The sequence below is a fragment of the Zootoca vivipara genome, chromosome 2, assembly GCF_965207765.1.
Source record: "Zootoca vivipara chromosome 2, rZooViv2.hap1.1, whole genome shotgun sequence".
NCBI classification, from domain to species: Eukaryota; Metazoa; Chordata; class Lepidosauria; order Squamata; family Lacertidae; genus Zootoca; species Zootoca vivipara.
This window is the reverse complement of record NC_142584.1, coordinates 46,182,698-46,196,294: the sequence shown is the minus strand read 5'-3', so window position 1 is coordinate 46,196,294 and position 13,597 is coordinate 46,182,698. Positions and strand designations below refer to the sequence as shown.

At 42.7% G+C, this 13,597-nt stretch overlaps 1 protein-coding gene across 1 annotated transcript in view; it reads left to right on the top strand.

Annotated features, from left to right (window-relative positions):
- The window catches only part of KCNMB1 (potassium calcium-activated channel subfamily M regulatory beta subunit 1), a 353,074-nt gene that overhangs the window by 204,556 nt on the left and 134,921 nt on the right, over positions 1 to 13,597 (top strand). The window lies entirely within an intron of this gene.

The following is a 13,597-nucleotide window of genomic DNA, read 5'->3' as shown; positions in this document are numbered from 1 at the left end:
AACCTTGGCTCTCCAGATGTTTTGGAACTACAACTCCCATGATCCCTAGCTAACAGGGCCAGTGGTCAGGGATCATGGGAGTTGTAGTTCCAAAACATCTGGAGAGCCAAGGTTGCCTATGCCTGATTTAGTGGGTTCCCAGGTGTTGTTGGACTACAACTCCCACAATCCCTAGCCAGCAGGGAGTTGCATTCCAACAGCATCTGGGGACATAAGGTTGGGTAAGGCTGCTCTCAAAATCAGTGGGAGCCAATGGCCTGGAAGAACAGGATTCGATTTTTACTTGGCCATGAAACTTACTGGGTTACCTTGGGCCAGTCTCAGCCTAACCTACCTCACAGGGTTGTTGTGTGGATTAAATGAGGAGCAGGGGAACTACCTTGAACTCCATGGAGAAAAAGGTGGGATATAAATGCAACATAAATAAATAAATAAATAAATAAATAAATAAATAATCCATAGCACACAGGGAGGACACCAAAAACCAGTTCTTCAATATTCAAAGGACAGGGCAAAGAGGTGCATTTTTAAGCAACCAATTAGGGTTGCCAGACTCAATAGAGGACAGGACTTCTGTGCCTTTAATGGAAGCTATAAAGAGATGGTGCTAGATATTCTCTGCATGCAGAGAGTTCCACATTCTTGAGGCCATCACTCAGAAGGCCATTTCACAAGCCACCACTACCCCAGAACACCTGAGAATGGTGCAGGACCTCCTTTGCTGATCTTAATCCCCAGACTGGCCTATAGGAAAAACAGGTGTTCTTTCACACAATCAATCATAACCAGAAAATGCTTAGACTTTTCACCTCATGCTATGAAAAATGCCGGTCATGCATACGAATGTAGAATGTTTGCTATTCTCAAAATAATTCAATTACTATTAACATAGTCCTTGCTTTTAGTTAGTTTGTTTATGTGTGGTTTTGACACCAGTAGGTGCAACAAGGAAGCAATAATAACAGGAAAACACTACAAAATGTTGCAGGAAATTTTTCACCTCAGACACATGAGACTGTACGGCAGACCCAAATCCAAAGTTGACCAAACCCTCTTGCATCTTCCACCCCTCACTGTAGGATGTTCCCTTTTAAGATCGTTATCAGAGCATACCAGTATTTGTATATTTTGGTCAGGGAGAGGCTCCTCTTTGACCTTTTCAGGTTTTCTTTCATTTGTCTTGCATAACCCTCAAAGGCAGCCTTGGGGAGGTTTCCTTTGGACTTGGCTCTTTCTTAAACACGAGTTTCAGTTAAATCCAACCCTCCCTTTTCTACAGCACAATTACTCACATATAAAGCTATCAAAATGGCAGTGAACCTTTTGACCAGTGCCTAATTGTAACATTGAGAGCTGAACAGGCTCTTGAGTGCCAAAAATCCAACGCTCAGACCTGGAAGATGTTAGCTTCTGGCCTCATTCCTCAAAAACGTGTGTGGGATAATTTTAGTTACTGTATTAAGTAAAAAAGAGCTGCTCTGAACACGATTAGTTACTTTCTGCTTCATATGCCCTAGAGTAAGTTATGCTATTGAAAATACATTCTGGCACTGATTCGTGGCTCAAATAAGCCAGTGACTGGAAAACCTTTTTTCAGCATGAAGACCACAATCTCCTGAAGACAAGGGCCAAATACGCGCTGGGTATTGCCACTCTTGATCGGCAGGAGCTATGAATTGAACACAAAACTTTCTGCATGCAATACTGTACATATGCTTTACCACTGATCCATCTATGGCCCTTCCCCATTGATAGGGATGTTTCTAAGTGTTTCCAGTTGAACTCACTCTTTTGGTGAAATTTGGTGCATTTGCAAATGCACATTTCACACTGAGGTCTTTGCCTTTATGGGCAATGTTTGACCTTAGGTGCAAGTTTTCTCCCATCTTTTGCCTTTCTACAGTTTCGTTTAAGGTCCAGGTCAAATCTATGGAATAAATTTTTTATTCTGTTTGTTTGTTTAAATATTCATAAACTGCACTTTCATCAAACACAACAAAAAAGATAATATTGCAGTACCATCAATAAATACTGTTGTTGTTGTTGTCATCATTATTTCAAAAAGTATCATGTTCCAAAGGCCTATTTTCAAAAGCTGTCTAAAAGAAGGGGTGACTCCTGCTGGACCTCTACTGGGGAAGGGTTTCATAGGACAGGGCCTGCCATGCTAATAGCTTGGCTTCTGGTAAAGGCTGACTGAAGCGAAGGAATGTGGGCTACCACCAGAAGTTCCCTGTCAGAAGATGTAAGTGATTGAGGTGAAGCATAAGGAATCCCGAAAGTACTTTGGGCCCGTTGCTTAGGGCATTGAGAATTAACACAAGAAACTTGAATCTGGAAAATCAGTAACCAGTCTCTGCTCTCTCAGCTGTGGAAGTGCCAGATTAAACCCTGTGGAGGCCCCATGGCAGTCAAAATCTCGGGGCCACCCTTGCAAATAATCTCCTAAAATGTTTTTGTAATTTTCTTCCTCAATCAAATCAATATTGTTTCGATCTGTTGTTTTGTGGAGCCCATAGGTCGGCCAGTGCCTACTCTGCCTATGTGGTAACCTGGCACTGAGTCATATAATAACATGTTGCCAGTAGCCAGTTCCAGGATGTTTTAACAGGAATCAAGTCTTGAGGTTACCAATGCATGGACTGCTGTGATCAAACTATCCTGGTCCAGGAATCCAGGAATCATGACAGTTGGCATACCAGTTGAAACTGAAGGCACTCCTAAGTCACAGTTGTTACCTGCGCCTGAAGTAACAAAGATGGATCAAGGAGTACCCTGAAGCTGCAAACTTTCTGTTTCACAAGGGAGTGCAGCCCCATCCAGAACATGCTGGCTTCAAGCTCAGCTTATCGACCCTCATCCAGTACACCATGGTATTCAGGTACCAAGCCAGGGCTTGCACTGCCTCTCCTGACTCAGATGTAGCATCTGCCTAGAACATGGCACTTTGGTATTGGTATATAGGTAACTTAGTTTTAATGGTGTGGTATTAAGTGTGTATTATGTGAAACTAGTTTCGTTTGAGCACCACAGTATTTGAAATAAATTGTTCCTTTCCTTCTACCCTTTCCTTCAGTCTATTAATTATATAAAACCAAGTCAGGTCACATACTAAAAGCACAGTTTGTGTGTGTGAGAGAGGGGGGGGGGGAGAGAGAGAGAGAGAGAGAGAGAGAGAGAGAGAGAGACTGTCTGTCTGTCTGTCTGTCTGTCTGATGTTTAGAAGTCCAGGCCGTGTTTTCTTGGCAGTTCTAGTAGGCCTACACTTGAATCTGAAGCCGTTCCAGCCCAGGTTTTATTTAAGATTCAACTTCTCCCAGCCAAACTCTTGGCCCACAAAAGCTAGAAGTGGTGGTAGGCCTTGGTTTTATAGTAGGCCACTACTATTGTAATAAAACCATCTTTTGCAGTGCTCTGCATTTTCCTGCGTCCCTGAAGAAGATCACTGTCTTTTCCTGGATTGGAAAACAGGACTGCATTTTGCTCTTAAAAGGTAAGGATGCAGCATAAGGACAGAGGGCAGTGCTTCTGAAATTGAGAGTATATCTAAGGGAAACACCTGGATTTAACTCTCCTAGTTTCAACCTCAAGACATGGTGACTCACTCAGCACCATGTTACCATAACACAAAGGTCTGCTCAACCTGCAGCTTAGGCAAGCTCATATTTTCTGCTTCCATTGTTCAGCCACCCATGTGTCTGTGCCAAGGCAACACCTTAGTCTCCTCAGTATCCTGCACCTTGGCCGGTTCTGCCTAGGCCTTCTTGAGCCTGCAGATGGCCAGGACAAATTACCTTTTGCCTGAGGTGACTGGTTTCTTCCTCTCCCTTCCTCCCTTTATGGCAATTGCCCGAAGGCTGGATTAGGCCACTTGTTTATATGTAAACAGATGGCACGCTCCACCTGTATGAGTGTTTGTTTTCAGTTTAGCTCACAGATAACAAGGCTGTAAATTTTATGGCTAAGGATTGCATGCACAGCAGCACACCACGTTTCACCTGATAGCTAGAGCCCAGTTCAGACCTAATCTGAAATGCGTATCACTATTCAGTGTTTAAAATGGTGTCACCCACCCTAGCTCCTTGGCATATGGTGGCATGAAGGTCTGCAGGCAATGTGTTGGTTGAACACACACCCTCCGGAGAACAGAGTATAGTTCTGGGTTCTGTCACTGAGGCATTCTGCCTATTTCTCCCCTCTTTCCTCTTGGTAGCCTGCACCATGGTTCACAGGTTATATACAATCAGACACCAGCACTATACAAAGGTATGGTTCATACATAACAATAAGCTGTGGTTTAGCCCTGTGTGTCATGTCCCTGCTCTCCCCCACCTTCTCATAAGAATATAAGAGCCCCCTTGGTTCAGACCAAAGGTCTATGTAGTCCAATGTTCTATGTTTACAGTGGTCTAATCTTTTATTGGATCCTAAGTTGGTGGTCATCACTACATCTTGTTATGGAGGTTTCAAAGGTCAAACTAATTAATGAGAACTTGTGATGAGCCAGGATTCATTGTCTGGTTACAACAGCAGGCTGGCATTTGTGAAAGTTAAGCTAATAAAAGTCCTCTTCCTGGCTGGGTGGGAGAAGGAGAGAGTGAGTCCACAGCTTTGCTCGCTTGCTTAAGTTCATGCAAGCAGCACTAAACCATGGGTTAGTGTTTGCATGAATGTTCGTGGTGTGGTGGTGAGAATGTTTCGGTGTCTCCGAAAATAAGACACCGTCTTATATTTATTTTTCCTCAAAAAACACACACTATGGCTTATTTTCAGGGGATGTCTTATTTTTTCCTCCACCTCCTGCCACGGCTGGCATTGCTGCTGCGCCTATCACTATGTCTTATTTTCAGGGTATGGCTTATATTCCTTGAATACTTAAAATTCTGCTACGACTTATTTTATGGCTACGGCTTATTTTGGGAGAAACAGGGTAAGACCCAGTTTCAAATCCCCTTTTAGGCATAAAGTTTGCTTGCTTTCATAAAGCTTTCAGCCTAAGCTACTTGAGAGAGTTGCTATGAGAATAAATTGGGCGGGGGGGAGACTGTGTATACCTTGCTAAACACCTTGAAAGAAGAGTGGTACTGTATAAAAATGAGATAGAGTAATGAAGGAACGAATGATAAGGCAACATACACTGCAAGGGCAAATAACAATTCTACAGTAACACAATCCGTAAAAGAGTCTGTTTGTACCATTTTCCTAAGTCGTTTTAAGGAATGGTAATGATGAGATAAAAACTGTGATAACTTCAGGCTGTAAATTCACAATAAATTGGTTACAGTTGTGGCAGGTAGTTTTAAGAGAGGCAAGCCCGTTTACCATTGATATATCGACTAGTCAAGTTCCGCTCCAGTAGTTGAAACAGAGCAGAGAAAAACACCTTCATTCCTGTGATACAACATATTCAGGTTACCCATCTTCTCACCGATTCCAACTCCATGCTCTTCCTCATTAGCTTCTCACAGTTCAACAAGCCTCTAAAAAGAAAATGAAAGCAAGAGGCAGAATTACAACATACGACTGCCATTCTGCCAATGGAAATCTGAGAAATTGCTCTTGCTTCATAGATATTTGCAAAGTTTAATTACAATGTATGACCTTTCAATATAGAGAAACTCAAATATACAAATATGTCATTCCTAATGCCAGTTCTCCATAAATGGAGTGCTCTGGTTTATAACATCAGACCTTCAAAAAAGTAGTTTTTGTAAACTTGCTCGAAGAAACCTGAATAAAAAAAACACCCTTTATTTCATTGAAGCTCCCGTTCTCCACACAGTAAAGACTGTCAAAATGCTACACTTACATGGTATCAAACTACTGTAAGTGGCTTAAATGCCAAATCCATCTTTAATACACTCTCTAATAATATAAAGCATCCTATAAGGAAATCTTTTAAAACCTTTTATAAACACAAACTTTTATAAGCTTAGTCACGACAATGCCAAGTAATCCTGCTTTGTCATTTTTTAAAAATGCTGCTCTCAAAAGTAAAAATCATAACGACTACACACCCTTTAGGTCTGCATGTTCAAAGTATACGTCTATAGTGGTGCCGACAGACAGGAGTGCATGATCCCATTTCCCCTTCTGTGCTCATTCATTGTATGTCTAAGTAACATGTACAGTGGTGCCTTGACTTATGAATTTAATCCGTTCCGAAGGCACCTTCGTAGGTCGAAAAATTCGTAAGTCGAAAAACGCCATTGGAAACGTGATTTCCCATAGGAACGCATTGGAAACGGAAAAATTCATGAGTCGAAGCAACCCCATCTAAAAGTTCGTAAGTCGAAAAATCCCTATCTAAAACTACCGTGGTTTTCTTTCGGATGTCGAGACATTCGTAAGTCGAGGTACCACTATATAAGTCCTAATGGTGAATAAGAACATAGGAAGCTTCCTTATACTGAATCAGGCTTCTGGTCCATCTAGCTCAGCTTTTTCTAACATGACTGAGAGAAGTTGTTGAGGATTTCAGACAGGAGGCTTTTCCTGCCCTATCTGGATGTCAGGGATTGAATCTAAGAAACTTTGTGTTAAAAGCACTAGCTATAGCATTGAGCTAAAGCCTCCCACCACCCTGTCTCTCAAATACTGTGGTGATGTTTGTGATAGAATGAGGCCCTGTAAATTGTGGAGATTTTGCAGAGAAACACATAGATATTCTCTGCTTTAGACCTGGTCTGACCTATGAAATGAAGTGGGTTTAAAAACTGCATGCTGGTGGATTTTATTAGAATATATTACTGAAGTCCTATCAATGACGGCTGATCATGCTCAGGCCTGTTATGCAATCTATCTCACTTAAGGAGAATAAATTTCACCCGTGGGAAGGCAGAGAACAGGGATCTCTCAGCTTTGACTTCTGTCAGGATTTTAATCAAATCTTATTCTCTCCTGCCTCCTCACTCCCCGCCCCCATCCTACATAATGCATGTGGTATATTTCTGGAATGCACAGTACAATATAATTATACTATAATAAACATATCTAGGTTAAACATAAAGCATCAAAAAAAGTTAAATAAGCTCATTACAAACTCCTGGCAGCAAAAGACTACATAATAATCTAATTAGAGCAATTACTACTAGCCACACACACAATCCTCTTGCATCCACAAAAAAGTGCTAATGAGCTTGCAAGGTTACTACTGCACAGTGAAGAAGCAGATCCTAGTTCTAAAACCTAGACAGTTTACCCAGTGAACTAGCCCTGAGCCTTTTGAGTAGCTAATTGATTGCTTGTGGGTGTTTAAGTAGGGAGAATTCAGCAGATAAAGAGTGTCATTCTATGGTTTGTGGAAACTACAGAAACCTTTGAGGCTGCATTTCATCCAATATGCGAAATGCTCTTGAAATTATGCATCAGATCATATGACATAGCAGTTTCCTATTTATAGGATTTTCCTATGAGCAAAGAAAATAAGTCACTTTGAAAGTGCAGCAACAACCAAAGTTTGTCCATGATAAAACTAGGGAATTGGCCAACTTTTGACGAAACTACCAGCACGACACTGAGCGGGTGGCGCTGTGGATTAAACCACAGAGCCTAGGGCTTGCCGATCAGAAGGTTGGCGGTTCGAATCCCCGCGACGGGGTGAGCTCCCGTTGCTTGGTCCCTGCTCCTGCCAACCTTGCAGTTAGAAAGCACATCAAAGTGCAAGTAGATAAATAGGTACCGCTACAGCGGGAAGGTAAATGGCATTTCCGTGCGCTGCTCTGGTTCGCCAGAAGCAGTTTTGTCATGCTGGCCACATGACCTGGGAGCTGTACGCCGGCTCCCTTGGCCAATAACGTGAGTTGAGCACCACAACCCCGGAGTCGGTCACAACTGGACCTAATGGTCAGGGGTCCCTTTACTTTTACATTTACCAGCACAACACTGAGCAGGCTGCAACATGATGGAGAACATGTGGTACTCCTTTAACATTCCTAACATTCCTACCATAAGCCTTACAGTATAGATAGAAAACAAGCCAGTGTATGTTCCCTTTACTTCCTGTTAGAGGCAAATGGAGTGAATTTGTCCTGAATTTGCATGGCATTTTGCATATTGAGAGCTTGGAATGTGGCAGCAAATGATAAGCTGTTTTAAGTTCAAAGAAAGGCATCAAACACCCTTGTTGGTATGTAAGATACTGTGCATCCAAATTACCCTGCAGTACCCCAGGAGGAGGCTTAATCCCATTGCTCTTATTTGTGACTATCCCAATGCATGACATTCTGTTAGGGAGAAGTCTCTCTCAAGTGCTTTGAAGAGAAACAGGCAGACACTGTGTTGCTTCCTGTTGGGTCTGGGATTTATTGTTAAGTATAGGGCTGCTGCTTCTGCATCAATACAGCAGAAATATTTATCCACTGAAACTAAGAAGCAGGCAGTTCCAAAGGATATACTGTATGTCCCTCAAGTACATAAGAAGAGACCAAAAGTCCATCTAGGGCAGGGGTAGGCAACCTAAGGCCCATGGACCGGATGCGGCCCAATCGCCTTCTCAATCCGGCCCGCGGACAGTCTGGGAATCAGTGTGTTTTTACATGAGTAGAATGTGTCCTTTTATTAAAAATGCATCTCTGGGTTATTTGTGGGGCCTGCCTGGTGCTTTTATATGAGTAGAATGTGTCCTTTTATTAAAAATGCATCTCTGGGTTATTTGTGGGGCATAGGAATTCGTTCATTTCCCCCCCAAAAATATAGTCCGGCCCACCACATGGTCTGAGGGATGGTGGACCGGCCCACGGCTGAAAAAGGTTGCTGACCCCTGATCTAGGGCAGCATCCTGTTTTCCCACAGCAACTAACCAGGTACCTCAAGAAAGGCTGCAATGAGAGCCCAAGGGCACTAGCCTTCTCACTATAGTAACTGTACAGGAGTTTAGTGCCCTGCTACATCTGAACTATTTAGCCACCATCTCTAATGTCCAATGATAGATCTACCCTCCGTGTATTTGTCTAATCCCCTTGCAGACCATCTAAGCAAGTGGCTTATCACCACATCTTGTAGCAGCAAGTTCCATAGTTTGTGAGGAATGGACCTCCTGAGAAGATGGTACCTGCAGGGGGTCCTCATCTACAGAGCATAGTGATTTGACTGGGAATATAAGGGGTGAGGTGATCTTTCGGGTATCCTAGTCCCAAGCTGTATAGAGCTTTATACACCAAAACTAGCCCCTTGAGCTAACGGGCAGTCAGTGTCATTCTTTAAACAGTTGGGTAAACAGTTACCCCAGTGCAGTCAAGCATCTTGCAGCAGTTGCAGCTTCCAGACCAAGATCAAGGTTATTAAATGTTTAATGTTTGCCTCTGTGAACAGGAGAGAGCACTGGAGCCCTTACAAGTCCCAATATTCTCAGCAGATAAATGAGCATGTATTCTAGTAAATCCTTTGGAACAAGCATAATTTTAAAACAAACACAAGCTTGAGAGCTAGCAATATACAGCCTATGCCATAATAATTATGGTTAAAATGAAAAAGTTCCAGATTTGTTTAGAAGCATATTAGCAGGCTACCAAGAAGTGCAGACATGAGCTGTAATAGCACACACCTAGGCTTCCGGTCCAGCGCTAGCGCCGATCGGCGGGGTTTTGTCTCGCGTCCGAGACGGCCCGCCTTCGCTGGGGGGGGGGAGGGCAGAGAGAGCGACTCTGCGCCCCTTTGAACCCAGGGTCGAGCGTCCCTGGGGCGAATTTACTCAGCGGTGCCCCAAATTCGGACTCCCCAACTCTCCAGTAAGCTCTAGTAAGAGCCCCGGGGCGAGGAGGGTGGAAGTCGCGGGGGCCATTTTGAGTGTCAGCGTTACCCTGGCGGAGGGAAGCTCCGAGCCGGAGGCGGAGAGCGCTGGATTCTTCCAAAGAAGAAATTTAAAATAAAGACTGTAAGTAAGAATTCGAAAATATATTATTTGATTTTATTTCGGCACCGGGAGGAAGGAAAAAAAGAAACGGAAGCCACCTCCTCCCACCGGTATCTACATGACCCAGTTAAAAAGGGACCCAAGCCTTGATTTGAAGATTTATTTATAAAGACTCCTTCAAAGACTTTAAGAGAAAGGAGAGTTCTCCCCTGAAAGCAGGGCAAAAGGGGAGAAACAGTGTGCGGATTAAAACTCCCTGCAAAATGTGGAAATAAAGCTGAGAAAACCTATCCCTTCCTCGGAGCCAGCAGCCTGACAGATCAGCAAGTATATTAAGTATTTAGAGGAAAAGAAAGAAAGAAAGAAAAGAATTTATTATGAACTTTTTGGAACTTATATTTAAAACATCTGTTTGATTTTGAGAACTTATATTGCAGCCAGTTTGTTAAAATGGGGTTGGAAAAATAAACAGCGACCATTTCCCGCTCCCCCAAAACGGACACTGACCTTGGAAGGATTGAAAAAATGTCAACAAAAGAGTACTCAGCTGGGTTCCAACAAAATGTTTTGAGAATCTTGTGGGAAATGACTACTGGAAGGTACTATGAAGAAGCACAATCGCAGGAGACAATGCAACAACCGCAGATGGTGGATAGAAATAGCGACTTTTCTGTCGGAGACAATACGGAAATTGAACTGAAGGACAATGATAGCGACTGTGACAGGGACAGCACAAATGAAAAGGAAGTACAACACGAAGGAAAAGACAATTTGGTATTGGAAGACGGTTGGAGGAATATCCCTCCTTTGTGGGGGGAAAGACAGGATATGGTGGATTTACAGAATAAACACAAGGAAAAGAACAGTCAAAGAAGAGGAAAAACCCAGGGGGGGTACAAGGATGATTGGACTGTAAAACATTGGAAAAAGGGGGTGGGTTGAAGGAAAATTGGACATTTGATTAATAGGATTGATTAACAGGATTGAAAACTGGTCTGAAGACTACGAAGCTTGCTGTGATGGAGGGGGGTAGCTGGGAAAAGAGGAGGGGAAGGCGTATTGAGGATAGTTAATTATGGAATTGAAACTTAGTAGGAAAATTGGTCTAAAATTTATGGAGGTTTTTGGAGGGAAAAATTAGGCTAGGGAGGAAATTAGATTTGGAATAGGTAAAATCAAGACGGTATGAAATGATTAGTAAGGATGGAAGTTTTGAGAGGAATAAAAAAAAAAAGATTAATATAGTAAAATATTAGAAAACTGGTAAAGGAGAATTAATATGAAGACCGGGGTAGGGGGGAGGTAGGGGAAGCCAGAAAAACAATGATTATGGATAAAGATTTAATAAGGTATTTTTTCTTTTTCCTTTTTTCTTCTTTCTTTTTCTCTTTTTTCTATTTTTCATTTTTTTTTCCTACAGGACAGGCACGGAAAATAGTTGGGAGGATACCCTCCCTTACCCTCCCCAGGCTCTTGGGGCTCTCTGGTGGCAGGGGAGGGCTCTGAGGGGTGGGGAGGGGGGTGGGGATAAACCCAACTATAAAATGGATTGTCTCCGTCGATTCGCCGCGCATGGGTGGCTCTAGTGGCAGAAGAGGGCCCGTGGGGGGTGGTGGAGGGAGGGAATTAATTTGTTATATATGTTGTCCTTGTGTGTAAAATCAATAAAATATAATTTAAAAAAAAAAATAGCACACACCTGGGATGGGAAACCTGTGGCCCTCCAGTTGTTGCTGGACTCCAGCTCCCATCAGCCACAGCTAGCATGGCCAATGAGATGTTGGGACTTGAGAGTCCAACAGGGAGATTCACAGCCCTGATTTAAGTCTTCAGGTGTTGTATATCAACCTAAGCATTTCAAAACAATACACCAAACCCAAATGAAAGCTGTCCAAGTCCTAAACTGTTGGCACAGAAATCACTAGTTCTGAATATTCCATGAGAGCTCATTTGAACAAGTACCTTCTGTACATTTGCTTGACGTGACAGGTTCTTTCAGGGAGGAGGATAGTGTGCCAATTAGTTTGTGCACAGATTCAAGTGGAAAAGATTTCTTTGCCTGACAACCTTCCTTGACATAATGCTTCCTGGTGATCTTTCCTACTTGCTTAGAGACTTCCTCCTCCTCAGACTAAAAAAGAGAGGTGAAAGGGTACATAGACCTTGACTGCTCAACACCTGCCAATACCCAACACCTGTGTGTGTTGGATTAGTTGAAGCTGGAAGGTCATGACGTAAAAGTCAAACAAAAGCTAGGGATTAGCACTGGTCTGGGTCAGTAACGAAGTAATTCTGCATATGCTTTATAACCCTCTAAGTAAGAATTTGTTGACTAAGCACTATCTGAGGCTGCATTCACACAGCACTTTATTCCATTTCCCTGATGTTTCCCTAAATGTTAATTTCCGCATTATATTTCAGGCTTCACATGACGTAAAAGCCAGTTCTCTCTAAGGGCTCACTTCCATGTTATTCGATTCCCTTAACCCAGAAAATCGTGGCAGTAAAATGACAAAATTTGCGGCCATGTACAGTTCTTTCCTACTGCTTTCAGAAGGAAACACACGTGTACAGAAAGGGTGGCGAAGTAGCAACATCATCCAACAACATTTGTTGTACCACACCATACCCACCGTTGTGAATGAAATTTAGCACAACTTCCTGGTATAGCAATCAAATAGCCACAGTTCCATAATGTCGCAGGTACTCAGTGGAAAACGAACATTAGCAAACAAGAGAGAAGCACTAATATTCTAATCAGGGAAACTAACACAACATTCCGTGTGTCAGAGTGCACCCTGAATCTTTGGCCACACTGCATGAAGGACTGGCATGTTTGTTATGAAGCTTTGGACAAAGAGCTTGCCTTTCTAAAACTTGTAACACTTGAGAAAAGAGATAAGTTTTGCAGTAGATCAAAAGTTGGATTTGCATTTGGAGACATGAATTCAAATTCCAGATCTGCTTTGACAAGTTAGCACTGAGAGTAGAATGGAAATAACTGTGTCTTAGTTCATAAGGTGGCTTGATGAGTCAGTGCATCTTGCTATTAACCAGAAGGTTGGTGGCTTGAGCCCACTTAGGGGTGACTGTGGACTGGATTCCTACATTGCAAGGGGTTGGACTAGATGACCCCCAGGATCCCTCCCAGCTGTACAATTGTAAGGCCGAGCAGAACTTGTTTTAAAAATGTAAATTAGAAGTGCTATGTAGAAAGTAAATCTAGAGATTTATACCTTATTCCATTAGCTACAATGCACCTTCACCCTACCCACCTTGGGTTACCCTTTAACCATCTGTGAATACATATATCGGAACTCACTCATGCACAATTTGAGCATGTTATTATGATGGTATGTAAAAAAATGTTCAGGAATACTTGACTGAGGCAATATGAACTATTAGAGCATCTTTCTCAGAGGTGCTCCTGTGATTCATTACCAAAAGCTGCCCCTGAGGGAAGCAGAACTGATGCCACTATACAGTGGTACCTTGGGTTACAGATGCTTCAGGTTACAGACTCCACTAACCCAGAAATAGTACCTCAGTTTAAGAACTTTGCTTCAGGATGAGAACAGAAATTGCGCGGCGGCAGCGGGAGGCCCCATTAGCTAAAGTGGTACCTCAGGTTAAGAACAGTTTCAGGTTAAGAATGGACCTCCAGAACGAATTAAGTTTGTAACCCGATGTACCACTGTATTCCTCTCCCTCCCAGAATCATAGAATTGTAAAGTTGGAAGGGAT